General features: G+C 40.4%; 1 protein-coding gene across 1 annotated transcript in view; it reads right to left on the bottom strand.

Moving 5' to 3' along the window:
- Positions 1 to 12,146, bottom strand: part of NDRG2 (NDRG family member 2) — a 2,287,731-nt gene that overhangs the window by 148,987 nt on the left and 2,126,598 nt on the right. The window lies entirely within an intron of this gene.

Genomic DNA, 12,146 nt, shown 5'->3' with positions numbered 1-12,146 from the left:
CGGGTGGGTTTAGCTAAGAAGGTGGTATGCCAGATTCAGTCTTGCACTTGCCATTTTGCAGTGTGCATAGTACCCTGTTTGCCTGCAGAGTTTCAGCCTCCTAGCATTACCACTATTGGAGAAAATCAGGTTTATAAGGGGTATTTTTCCTCTATGTATATAAGTCTGGAAATGCATGTAGAGAAAAGTGCATGCTGAAATATTCATTTTACCAAAGAGCAATAAAGCTAGGAGACTGATAGTCTGCAGACTGCTAAGGTACTATAGACACTACAAAAACTGTTGTGTAAGTGTGTGCCTGGCATAACTCCGTCTTTCAGTATCAGTGTATATATTTTTTCCTCTGTCCATTTTCAGCATTAACTGCATAGAAAGACTACATGCCTAAACGTACATTTTCTCAAAGAGTGATAAAGCTAGTAGACTGAAACTCTGCTGGCTGCTAGGGTAGTCTGTACACTACAAAATAACTCTGCAAGACTGTGCCTGGCATAACTCCTTTTTCAGTATCAGTGTATATGGTTTTTAACTTTCTCTATGCATTTCCAGCATAGAGAAAACTACATGCCAAACAATTCTTTTTCTCAAAGAACAGTAAAGATAGGAGGATGAAACTCTTCAGGCTGCTAGGGTACTATACACACTACAAATGACTCTGCAAGACTGTGCCTGACATAACTCCTTCCTTCTTTCAGTACTGGTGTATAATATTTTCACCCCCTCATTATACCCTCCCTTCTGCTACTCTTCTGTAAGCTAACCTTATTCCACACTCATATAACCCTGCACTCCTGCGCTCCAACACCCATCACCGCTTTCCTGGATCACCCTCACTCTTTTCCTCTACTGAATTTACTCTCCCCAAAATCAAACTACCTCCCAAAATGTAGTCACCCTAAAGAACAAAACAAAAATGCATCCCCCTATGCATTTATATCACATCTCCCCCACCGTCTTAACACCCTCCAACTCTCTGGTGATATTCACTCCAACCCTGGCTCACAAGTTATGCAGACATTCCACTACCACACAACCCCTCTGAACACTCCTAACCTAATTCCCAAACATCTCTTACTGTATCAACATCCACAGTATCCTTAATAAGAAAACTGAATTTCACTCATGGATATCTCAATACTCCCCTAATATAGTTACTCTCTCAGAGGCATGGCTTAAACCACACAACACAGACAACAGATTCCTCCCCCCCAGGATACATAATTCTGTGCCTTGATAGAACCCATAAGGAAAGGAGGTGGAGTTGCTATTCTGTACTCAGACCTCCTAACACTAACCCCCCTCACCAAATCCTCCTCCCTCCTTTCACCCAGCTGAGCTCCTTAAAGCCAACTTTAAACCCAGCAATCACAAAACCATAACTGTAGTTGCCATCTACGTACCACTGGGTAATACATACCCTTACTAGAACAGATTCTCAGTTGGATCTCTGACCACATCTGCAATGACACTATCACACTGGGAGACGTTAATATCATCTGGCTTACCCTCACTTATAACTTCCCTACCACCTGCATTAACCTCTATGGTTACACCCAACTCATCTTCTCTCCCACATTCCACAACAAATCCACCAATTCCAGTTCTATCATTGACTGGATTTTTGTTCCCAATCCCAACTGATATCTTCGGCCTGAAACACTGTCTGACTCCATCAACAGCCATTGCCCAATACGAATCCAACTCTCCCCCCACATTCCCAAACCCCACAATTTTAAAGAATGTCAGAAATTGATTACCTTCATAGGTGTGTACTAGGCTAATGGCCCTGGAGCTTTTACAAGCCTAGCCCATAGGATTACCCTGGCATCATACCACCCGACCTTAGTTCTGAGTGCCTCTGTTGAGTAAAGCCACTGGAGTGATCCCTGGGGTGAATTTTTATTTCCCATCCATTCATCAAGATTTCTGTTGAAGAGGGCCAGTGAGGTGCTCTGCTTAACATGTATGGGAAGTCTATTCCATAGCATGGGCAGTCTCTGGGTTATGAACCTGTCCCTCCAGCATGTTTTGTTGATTGTGGTAATGAGGTTGAGGTCTCTGGAGCATGTGGTGTGCAGGGATTGGGATTTCTTTGGCTGTAGCATTTCTGACAGAGCTGTATCAGACATGGCTTTGTAAAGTCAAGCTGAGATTGCCTCTAAGTAGGTGATATAAGACAGAGAATAGTTGGAGTTTTTTAAGTCTGTCCATATAGCACAAATGTTTAAGGCCACTTTGTATGGTACTTTTGCAGCCCCTCCAGTTGTTGTGGGTGTTTAGTGAGGTACATGCTAATGGGGGCATTGTACTCAATGATTGGCCTAATGAGGGAAGAGCAGAGGGAGACAATGAACTCTTTCTTCTTGGATGCAAAACCCTTAGTAATGAGCTGTGCCACATAGAAGGACTTTCTGACCACAGTGGCAATGTGGTGGTCAAAAGAGAGGTTGCTGTCAGCCTGTGTTCCCAGATCTCTTATAATGCCTTCAGTGTTCAGTGGACTACCATCGATGTGGTAATTCATGGGAACCGATTTTTTCCCAAGTGGGGATGACGACACATTTTTTGGCATTTAGCTTAAGGTCGTGGTTCTGACACCAGCCATTAGTCTCAGTCGGGCCTTTCTGTAGGATGTCAACATCACATGGGGAGTTAATAGCTCCCAACTTGCAATCATCTGCAAACATTTTCAGCCAGAGTCCCTTCGTGTTGGCCTGGACTTCAGAGAAGTAGATACCAAACAGGAGAGGACCCAGGACCGACCCCTGTGGAACTCCACTAGTGACTGGTCATCATTCTGTCTTGGAGTCAGCTACTTTCAACTATGAGACTTTCAATAACCCTCTCTGTCAGCAATAGACTGGTCCACCCTCTTTACATTGCCTATCAAAGTTGCTGTTTCATACTTTAACTCCATCTTCCTTAAAATACTCAACTCCCTTGTCCCTCCATGTACTGTTAGAGTCAAATTCTGCAACTCCTCCTGGCTCACCGACTCAACTTGGTCTCTTATTCAAAAAAGAGACTCTGCCTGGAAACTTTGGTCCAAGACAAAATCTGCCTTACACTTCTAAAGATGTAGGGAAGTCTGAAATCTCATTAAAAAACACATTAATAATGATAAAAAAAATTTCTACCATCAATCCCAGACCACACAATCCAGAAACCCCCAAAAGTTCTGGAAAACTATCACCCAGGAAATCTTTCAACACCCAACCCCTGCCCCAGCAACACTCCCCTCAATACTGCATCCATCTTCAATTCTTATTTCATTGACACCCTTACGCACACATCTAACCCACCCCATCCGTCACCGCCTACAACTCCCCATCTAGAACATTCCTCCTTTTCACTAAAGCCAGTTCCCACAAGCTACATTAAAAACTCCACCTTAAACTCAAACCATGATCCCCATCAGCTGACAACCTGCCATCTCTCTTCCTAAAAATTGCTGCTACATCAGTAGCATACCCAGCTTCCATCCCAATTAACCACTCTATCTCCAAATCAACTGTTCCTACTCTGTGGAACAAATTCTAAAATGCTATACAATACCCATACACAAAGGGGGTAATTCCACAGAAGTTTCAAACTTTTGACTAATTGCCATACTTTCTCCCCTTCCCAAAGTGCTTGAACACTATGTACTCAAACAAATCCTGGCCCACCTGATTCAAGGTAACCTGATCTCCCCTACCCAACATGGCTTTTGCCTACAATCACCCCTATCCAACATGGCTTTTGCCCACAATCACCCCTACCCAACATGGCCTTTGCCTACAATCACCCCTACCCAACATGGCATTTGCCTACAATCTCCCCTACCCAACATGGCTTTTGCCTACAATCTCCCCTACCCAACATGGCTTTTGCCTACAATCACCCCTACCCAACATGGCTTTTGCCTACAATCACCTCTACCCAACATGGCTTTTGCCTACAATCACCCCTACCTAACATGGCTTTTGCCTACAATCACCCCTGCCCAACATGGCTTTTGCCTAATATCACCCCTACCCAACATGGCTTTTGCCTATAATCACCCCTACCCAACATGGCTTTTGCCTACAATCACCCCTACCCAACATGGCTTTTGCTTACAATCACCCCTACCCAACATGGCGTTTGCCTACAATCTCCCCTACCCAACATGGCTTTTGCCTACAATCTCCCCTACCCAACATGGCTTTTGCCTACAATCACCCCTACCCAACATGGCTTTTGCCTACAATCACCCCTACCCAACATGGCTTTTGCCTACAATCACCCCTACCCAACATGGCTTTTGCCTACAATCTCCCCTACCCAACATGGCTTCCACCCACACCACAGAACCTCCGCTGCTCTCATCTCCTTCACCAACACCAACTCCCTAGCCAGTGATAACAGTAAACTCATGTCCTGCCTATATATCTTTCCAAAAACTGTGACATTGTCTCCCACCCTATCTTCCTCTCAAAACTCCCTCAAGTCACCCTTTTTACACAGAAACTATATATATATATATATATATATATATATATATATATAGATAGATAGATATATGGGATCCGTACAGATCTCCAACTGCACTAACCACTGAAACATAAATCACCGAGCATACTTAACCGAAAGTCCTGTTCACCGAAGCAGCACTTTTGGATAAGTATGCTTGTTGTGCCAGTCGTACTATGGTGTGGATAAGGGAAAATTCCCTTTTCCCCCACTGTAGTGCAACCTCTGAGTGAGAATATTAAAGTAGGGGGGGTGGGGGTGCAGGGGGGTTTGCTTCCTGTAGGTTTAATGTTTTTTTTTAAAACATACTTTAACTAAAGCACTTTTTCGGTGAAAGCACTTTCGTTAAAGTGTGTTCGGTAATTATGGATTCGAACATTTGATCTTTCGATCAAAAGTCCTAGATCTATATATATATATATATATATATATATATATATATATATATATATACTGGTTTAGCAGCTACCTTTCTGATCTGCACCAATCTGTCAAATGGCTCTCTCCCCCTTTCTCCCCATCAAAACAGGTGTCCCACAAGGCTGCATTCTTAGACCCTTCCTTTTTAACATCTTCAACAAGCTCCACAAATCCTGTCCCCAGTCATATCTCATACAGTATGCTGACAACTGTACCATTATATCTATAGCTGACAACCCAACCAAACTACTAACCCTCACACAAACATCATTCAACCTCACAGAAACCTGGCTTACAAAAATACAACTTGTACTTAACCCCCCAAAAAACTAAATTTGTACTCTTCCTCCAAAAACTTCTCTGCCACGTTAAATCCTCATTTAACATCTCTTCACACCATAATCACTCCTGAAACCCATACATAGCTCAAAGGAGTAATTGTAGATGACCAGCTGAAATTTGACCTTCACATTCATCACTGTATTAAGAAACCCACCAAAAGCTCAGCCTCCTTTACAGAAACAAAAGATTCCTCACAAATCTTTACTAATCTTCAGTCTACTCTAACCTCCAAACTCGAGTCTACCTATAACAAAGTGGCCAGATTTGCTGCTAATCTGCTGTCCAAATCTCAGGCCGGTCACGTAACTGTCTTGAGTTTCCAAACCACGTCAAACTTACCCAACGTCTCATCATCCACTCCAACGTCAATAAACCCTCTTCCTGTCCAAGCATTTCTTCACTAGTCTCAGTTTACACCCCTTGCTGACCACTTAGGAGCTCTGACCAATGTCTGTTGCAAATTCACCAACCAAAAAAATCTACAGAACAGAATCTATGCAGCTACTCAGCCACCATCGTATGGAACAAGCTTTCCTTGACGCTAAGAAGCATATCCTAGACCTTTACATTTAAGAACTGACTCAAACAATACTTAGCGCACTTGTGGACATGCCCTGTAGTCTCGCTCCCTGAAGCCAGTCCTACTCGGATTTGCTACTCCTTTCCCTGATCTTCCTCTCTTCCTCTTCTTGTTGCTAACACCCATTTCCTCCTTTTTACTCCATGCTGTGTTCCTCCTACTTATCTCCTTTTCTATAACATTTTCCTGACCCTTTACAGGCTACATCACTTATTTGCTGTACCATCTATGAACCTAAAATCACTCACCAATTCTTGATTTCTCAGAGCCTGCTCTTTCAAACTCCACCTGCTGTAGATTACTTCTACTAACTGGCTGATCTGTCCACTGTTTACTATCCCTCAAGTATGTGTCACTTTTAGAACTATCTGTTTTAACTATAACTGTAATTAAGTTTCTCTTGCCTTCATTATTGTGAATGCATTTATAGACAGTCTCATTGCATTTTTACTGTGACATGTAATCTTTTATAATTGTACTTTGGAACTTTTCTCCCTGAGCCTCTACTGAAAAAGGGCTCTGACCCATTTGGACTGTCCCGGTCAACAAATGTCAAATAAATAAATAAAATAAACAAAATAAAATAAATACATTTCTCTATTCATTTCCAGCATTAATCACCTAGAGAAAACTACATGCCGAAACATTAGTTTTCTCAAAAAGCAGTAAAGCTATGAGGCGGCTAGAGTAGTATACACACTGCAAAATGCCTACGCGTGACTCTGCCTGGCATAACTCCTTCTATCAGTAGCAGTGTAAATGGTTCTGACTATTGGCTCACAGTTCATGACCCATCGCTTCCACAGGCAAATTCCCTCTTTGCCGATAGGCCCTTTTCTTACTCCATATCATTAGTGATTGGTGCAGCGTGTTCTTTCCCCTATTGGTTCACTCTTGAATACTGCGCAGAATTATTGCATGTCTCTCACTTTTAGCCCATTGGTTTTCATATTTATCCCTCCATCCTATTTGGTCTATGCACATGTTATTGGCTAATAAACTTCAACATTAACATATGAAGAATTAATGTCTGGAAATTCTCATTCAATGATTTTTTGGCACCATTTTTTCACGTTAGTTTTCATATATACCAAAAGGTTTTGGGAAAAGATTGTATAGCAAAGCTTGAATCTTGAACAGCACTCATCTGCCTTGTCCAAATAAACTTTTATTCTACACCACATTGAAACTGTATTTTATTTAATCATTAGTTCTACAGAGATTTTTTACTGCCTTGAAGATACATGAAACATTTATTTATTCAGTTATCATTAGTCCTGTAGAGATTTTTCCTGCATCAAATATATTCAATACATTTCTTAAAAAGGAAATTTACTCAAAAAATCATCGATTTTAAAATTGCATACTGTCATAAGTACTGGGATCTACTACACCTGGCACCTGCAATTGAGTTTTTTTAATGTGATTTTGGTTCTGCATTGGTCATGGCCACTGAATTAAGCAGGTTAACGGTGTTTCTACGAAGTGTGTTTTTGAATTACATTAGTATTTTGTATTACATTAGTATTAACTACATAGAGAAAACTGCATACTAAAACATTCATTTTCTTAAAGAGTGGTAAAGCTAAGCAGTTGAAACTCTACTGGCTGCTTAGGTACTATGCACACTACAAAACAGCTATGCAAGACTCTGTCTGGCAAAACACCTTCATACAGTATTAGTGCATATTATTTTTAGTTTTCTCTATGCAATTCCAGCTTAGACAAAACTACATGATAAAGCATCCAGCTTAGACAAAACTACATGCTAAAGCATTCATTTTCTCAAAGAGCGGAAAGTTAGGAGGCTGAAACTCTGCAGGTTTAGGACACTATACACAGTACTAAATGGCTATACAAGACTGTGCCTGACATAACTCCTTCTTTTAGTATCAGTGAATACTTTTATTACCTTTCTCTATGCAGTTCCACACAGAGAAAACTACATGACAAAACATTCATTTTCTCAAAGACTGGTAAAGCAAGGAGGCTGAAACTCTGAAGGCTAATCTTGTACTATGCACACAACAGAACAGCCATGCATGACTTTGCAGGCATAACTCCTCCTTTCCGTAGAAGTCTATACTGTTGTTAGCTTTCTGTATGCATTTCCAGCATAGGGCAAAACTACATGCTGAAACATTAATTTTCTCAAAGACCAGTAAAGCAAGGAGGCTAAAACTCTGCAGGCTGCTAGGGTAGGTTGCAGCCTACTGTCTCTGCCAGACTGTGCCTGACATAACTCCTTCTTTCAGTATAAGTTTATATGTTTTTTTACCTTTCTCTATGCATTTACAGCATAGAGAAAACTATGTATTGCAACATTCATTTTCTCAAAGATCCATAAAGCTAGGAGGCTGAATGTTTGCAGGTTTACTACAAAATGGGTGTGCAAGATTGTGCCTGGCATAATTTCTTTTTTCAGTAATACTGGATACAGTTGTTAGCTTTCACTATGCATTTCCAGCATAGAGAAAACTATATTCTGAAACATTCATTTTGTGAAAGAGCAGTAAAGCTAGTTGGCTGAAAGTGTGCAGGATGCTAGGGTACTATGCACACTGCAAAGCAGCTCTGCAAGACTGTCTAGCATAACTCCTCCTTTCAGTATCAGTGTATACGTTTTTTACCTTTTTGTATGCATTTCCAGCAGAGAGAAAACTACATGCAGAAACATTCATTTTTCTCAAATAGAGTACAATGCGAGGAGGCTGAAACTCTACAGGCTGATAGAGTACAATGCGAGGAGGCTGAAACTCTACAGGCTGACAGAGTACTATGTACACTATAAAATCAGTGTGTAAAAGTGTGCCTGGCATAGTATCAGTGTGTACTGGTTTTACCTTTCCCTGTACATTTCGAGAATTAACCTCACAGAAAAAACTGCATTCCAAAACATTTGCTTCCTCAAGGAGTGATAAAGCTAGGAAGCTGAAATTCAGCAGGCTGCTATGAAACTATGCACAATTTAAAACAGCTATGCGAGACTGCCTGGCAAAACTCCTTCTTTCAGTAGCTGTGTATATTGTTTTTACCTTTCTGCATTGTGAAAACTACATACTGTAACATTAATTTTCTCAAAGACTGGTAAAGCAAGGAGGCTGAAACTCTGCAGGCTGCTATGTACTATGCACAGAAAAAAGCAGTTGTGCCTGGTAAAACTCCTTGTTCCTGGATCAGTGTATAGTGTTTTTACCTTTCTCTATGCATTTCCAGCACTTTCTCTATGCATTTCCAGCAAAGACAAAATGACATGATGAAACTCATTTTCGCAAAGAGCAGTATAGTTGGGAGGCTGATTGTGTGTAGGCTGGTAGGGTACTATGGACCCTACAAAATGGTTATGGAAGACTGTGCCTGGCATAACTCCTTTCGGTATCAGTGTATAGTGTTTTTACCTTTCTCTGTGCATTTCCAGCACTTTCTCTATGCATTTCCAGCACTTTCTCTATGCATTTCCAGCAAAGACAAAATGACATGATGAAACTCATTTTCGCAAAGAGCAGTATAGTTGGGAGGCTGATTGTGTGTAGGCTGGTAGGGTACTATGGACCCTACAAAATGGTTATGGAAGACTGTGCCTGGCATAACTCCTTTCGGTATCAGTGTATAGTGTTTTTACCTTTCTCTATGCATTTCCAGCATTAAGTGCATAGACATGCCTAAACATTCATTTTCTTAAATAGCAGTAAAGCTAGGGGGCTAAAACTCTGAAGACTGCTAGGGCACTATGCACAGACTGTACCTTGTACTCATTCTTAAAACTACACTGATACTGAAAGAATCAAGCAAGGTACATACTGAAATATTCATTTACTCAAAGAGTGGTAAAGCTAGGAGGCTGAAACTCTGTAGGCTGCTAGGGCACTATGCACAGACTGTACCTTGTACTCATTCTTAAAACTACACTGATACTGAAAGAATCAAGCAAGGTACATACTGAAATATTCATTTACTCAAAGAGTGGTAAAGCTAGGGGGCTAAAACTCTGAAGACTGCTAGGGCACTATGCACAGACTGTACCTTGTACTCATTCTTAAAACTACACTGATACTGAAAGAATCAAGCAAGGTACATACTGAAATATTCATTTACTCAAAGAGTGGTAAAGCTAGGGGGCTAAAACTCTGTAGACTGCTAGGGCACTATGCACAGACTGTACCTTGTACTCATTCTTAAAACTACACTGATACTGAAAGAATCAAGCAAGGTACATACTGAAATATTCATTTACTCAAAGAGTGGTAAAGCTAGGAGGCTGAAACTCTGTAGGCTGCTTTGGTACTATATACAGTGCAAAAGTTCTATACAAGACTGTGCCTGGTAATAACTCCTTTGTTTACTGGGAATGTCCAACGGGGTATGAGCCAATTTTCAGCAGAGCCCTGGGAGAAAATCTCCATAGTACACATTAAGTAGCATTAAATAATTCAACAATGATTACAAATATTAAGACAATAACTAAGTAGTACAATATGTCGAAAATATTACAAAGTAGTACAATATGTGGAAAATATTACCTTTCTCTATGCATTTCCAGCATAGAGAAAAATACATGCCAAAACATTCATTTACTCAAAGAGTGGTAAAGCAAGGAGGCTGAAATTCTAAAAGCTGCTCATATACTATGCACACAACAAAAGTGCAATTCAAGACTGTGCCTAGGATAACTCCTCCTTTCAGTAGAAGTGTATACTGTAGTTAGCTTTATGCATTCCAAGCATAGAGAAAATTACATGCAAAACATTCATTTTGTCAAAGAGCAGTAAACTGGCTGAAACTCTACATGCTGCTAGAGTGCTAGAGTAGTAAAGACACTGCAAAACAGCTCTTCAAGTCCCTGCTTGATGAAACTCATTCTTTCAGTATCAGTGTAAACTGTTTTTACTTTCTCTATGCATTTCCAGCATAGAGAAAACTACACATTGAAACATTCATTTTCTCAACTAGCGGTATTGCTAGGAGGCTAAAACTCTGCAGGCTGCTAGGTACTATGTGTACTACAAAATTACTATGCAAAACTGTGCCTGGCATAACTACTTCTTTCAGTATCAGTGCATACTCTTTTTACCTTTCTCTATGCATTTCCAACATTGAGAAAACTACATACTGAAACATTCATTTTCTCAAAGAGAAGTAAAGCTAGGAGGCTGAAACTCTGCAGGCTGCTATAATATTGTGCACACTAAACATGGCTTTGTAAGACTGTGCCTGGTAAAACTCCTAGTTCATGGATCAGTGTATAGTGCTTTTACCTTTCTCTATGCATTTCCAGCATAGACAAAATGACATGCCAAAAACAGTCATTTTTTCAGAGTGCTATAGTGAAGAGGCTGAAAGTCTGCAGGCTGCTATGTTAGTATGCACTCTACAAAATGACTATGCAAGACTGCCTGACATAACTCCTTCTTTCACTATCAGTGTATACTGTTTTTACCTTTCTCTATGCATTTCTAGCATAGAGAAAACTAAGTCGCAAAATTTATTTTCTCAAAGAGCCATAAACCTAGGAGACTGAAAGTCAGCAGGTTGCTTGACTTCTGTGCACACTATAAAATAGCTATGCAAGACTGCACCTGGCATAACTCATTTTTCTGTAGTGGTGAATACATTTATTACCTTTCTCTATGCATTTCCAGGACAGAGAAAACTACATGCTGAAATATTCTTTTTCTTAGAGTAGTAAAGCAAAGAGTCTGAAACTCTGAAGGCTCTAGGATACTATGCACACCACAAAATAGTGATGCAAGACTGTTTTAAACTATTCCTATGCATTTTCAGCATAGAGAAATTTAGATGTCAAAGCATTCATTTTCTCAAAGAGCCATAAAACTAAAAGACTGAAGGTCTGCAGGTTGCTCGGGTACTGTGCATGCTACAAAATGTCTCTGCAAGACTGTACCTGTATCAGTGTGCATGGTTTTTACCTTTCTCTGAGCATTTCCAGCATGGAGAAAACATGATGAAACATTCATTTTTTTCAAAGAGCAGTAAAACTAAGAGGCTGAAACTCTGCAGGCTGTTGGGGTGATACGCACTCTACAAAATAGCTATGCAAATGCATTTTTTAGCATGTAATTTTCTTTATGTTGGAAAATAATAGACAAAGTTAAAAAACATATACACCGATACTGAAAAGGGGAGTTATGCTAAGCAAGCCTTGCAGAGCTATTTTGCAGTGTGTGCAGTACCCTAGCAGCCTGCAGAGTTTCACTCTACTTGCTTTACCACTCTTTGAGAAAATGTATGTTTAGGCATGTAATTTTTCTATGCAGGTAGGGCTAGAAATAGCTAGAGAAAGGTAAATACA

The sequence above is a fragment of the Protopterus annectens genome, chromosome 16.part0 (genome assembly GCF_019279795.1).
Source record: "Protopterus annectens isolate FY-2018-M chromosome 16.part0, PAN1.0, whole genome shotgun sequence".
NCBI classification, from domain to species: domain Eukaryota; kingdom Metazoa; phylum Chordata; order Ceratodontiformes; family Protopteridae; genus Protopterus; species Protopterus annectens.
This window is presented reverse-complemented; position numbering and strand designations above follow the sequence as displayed.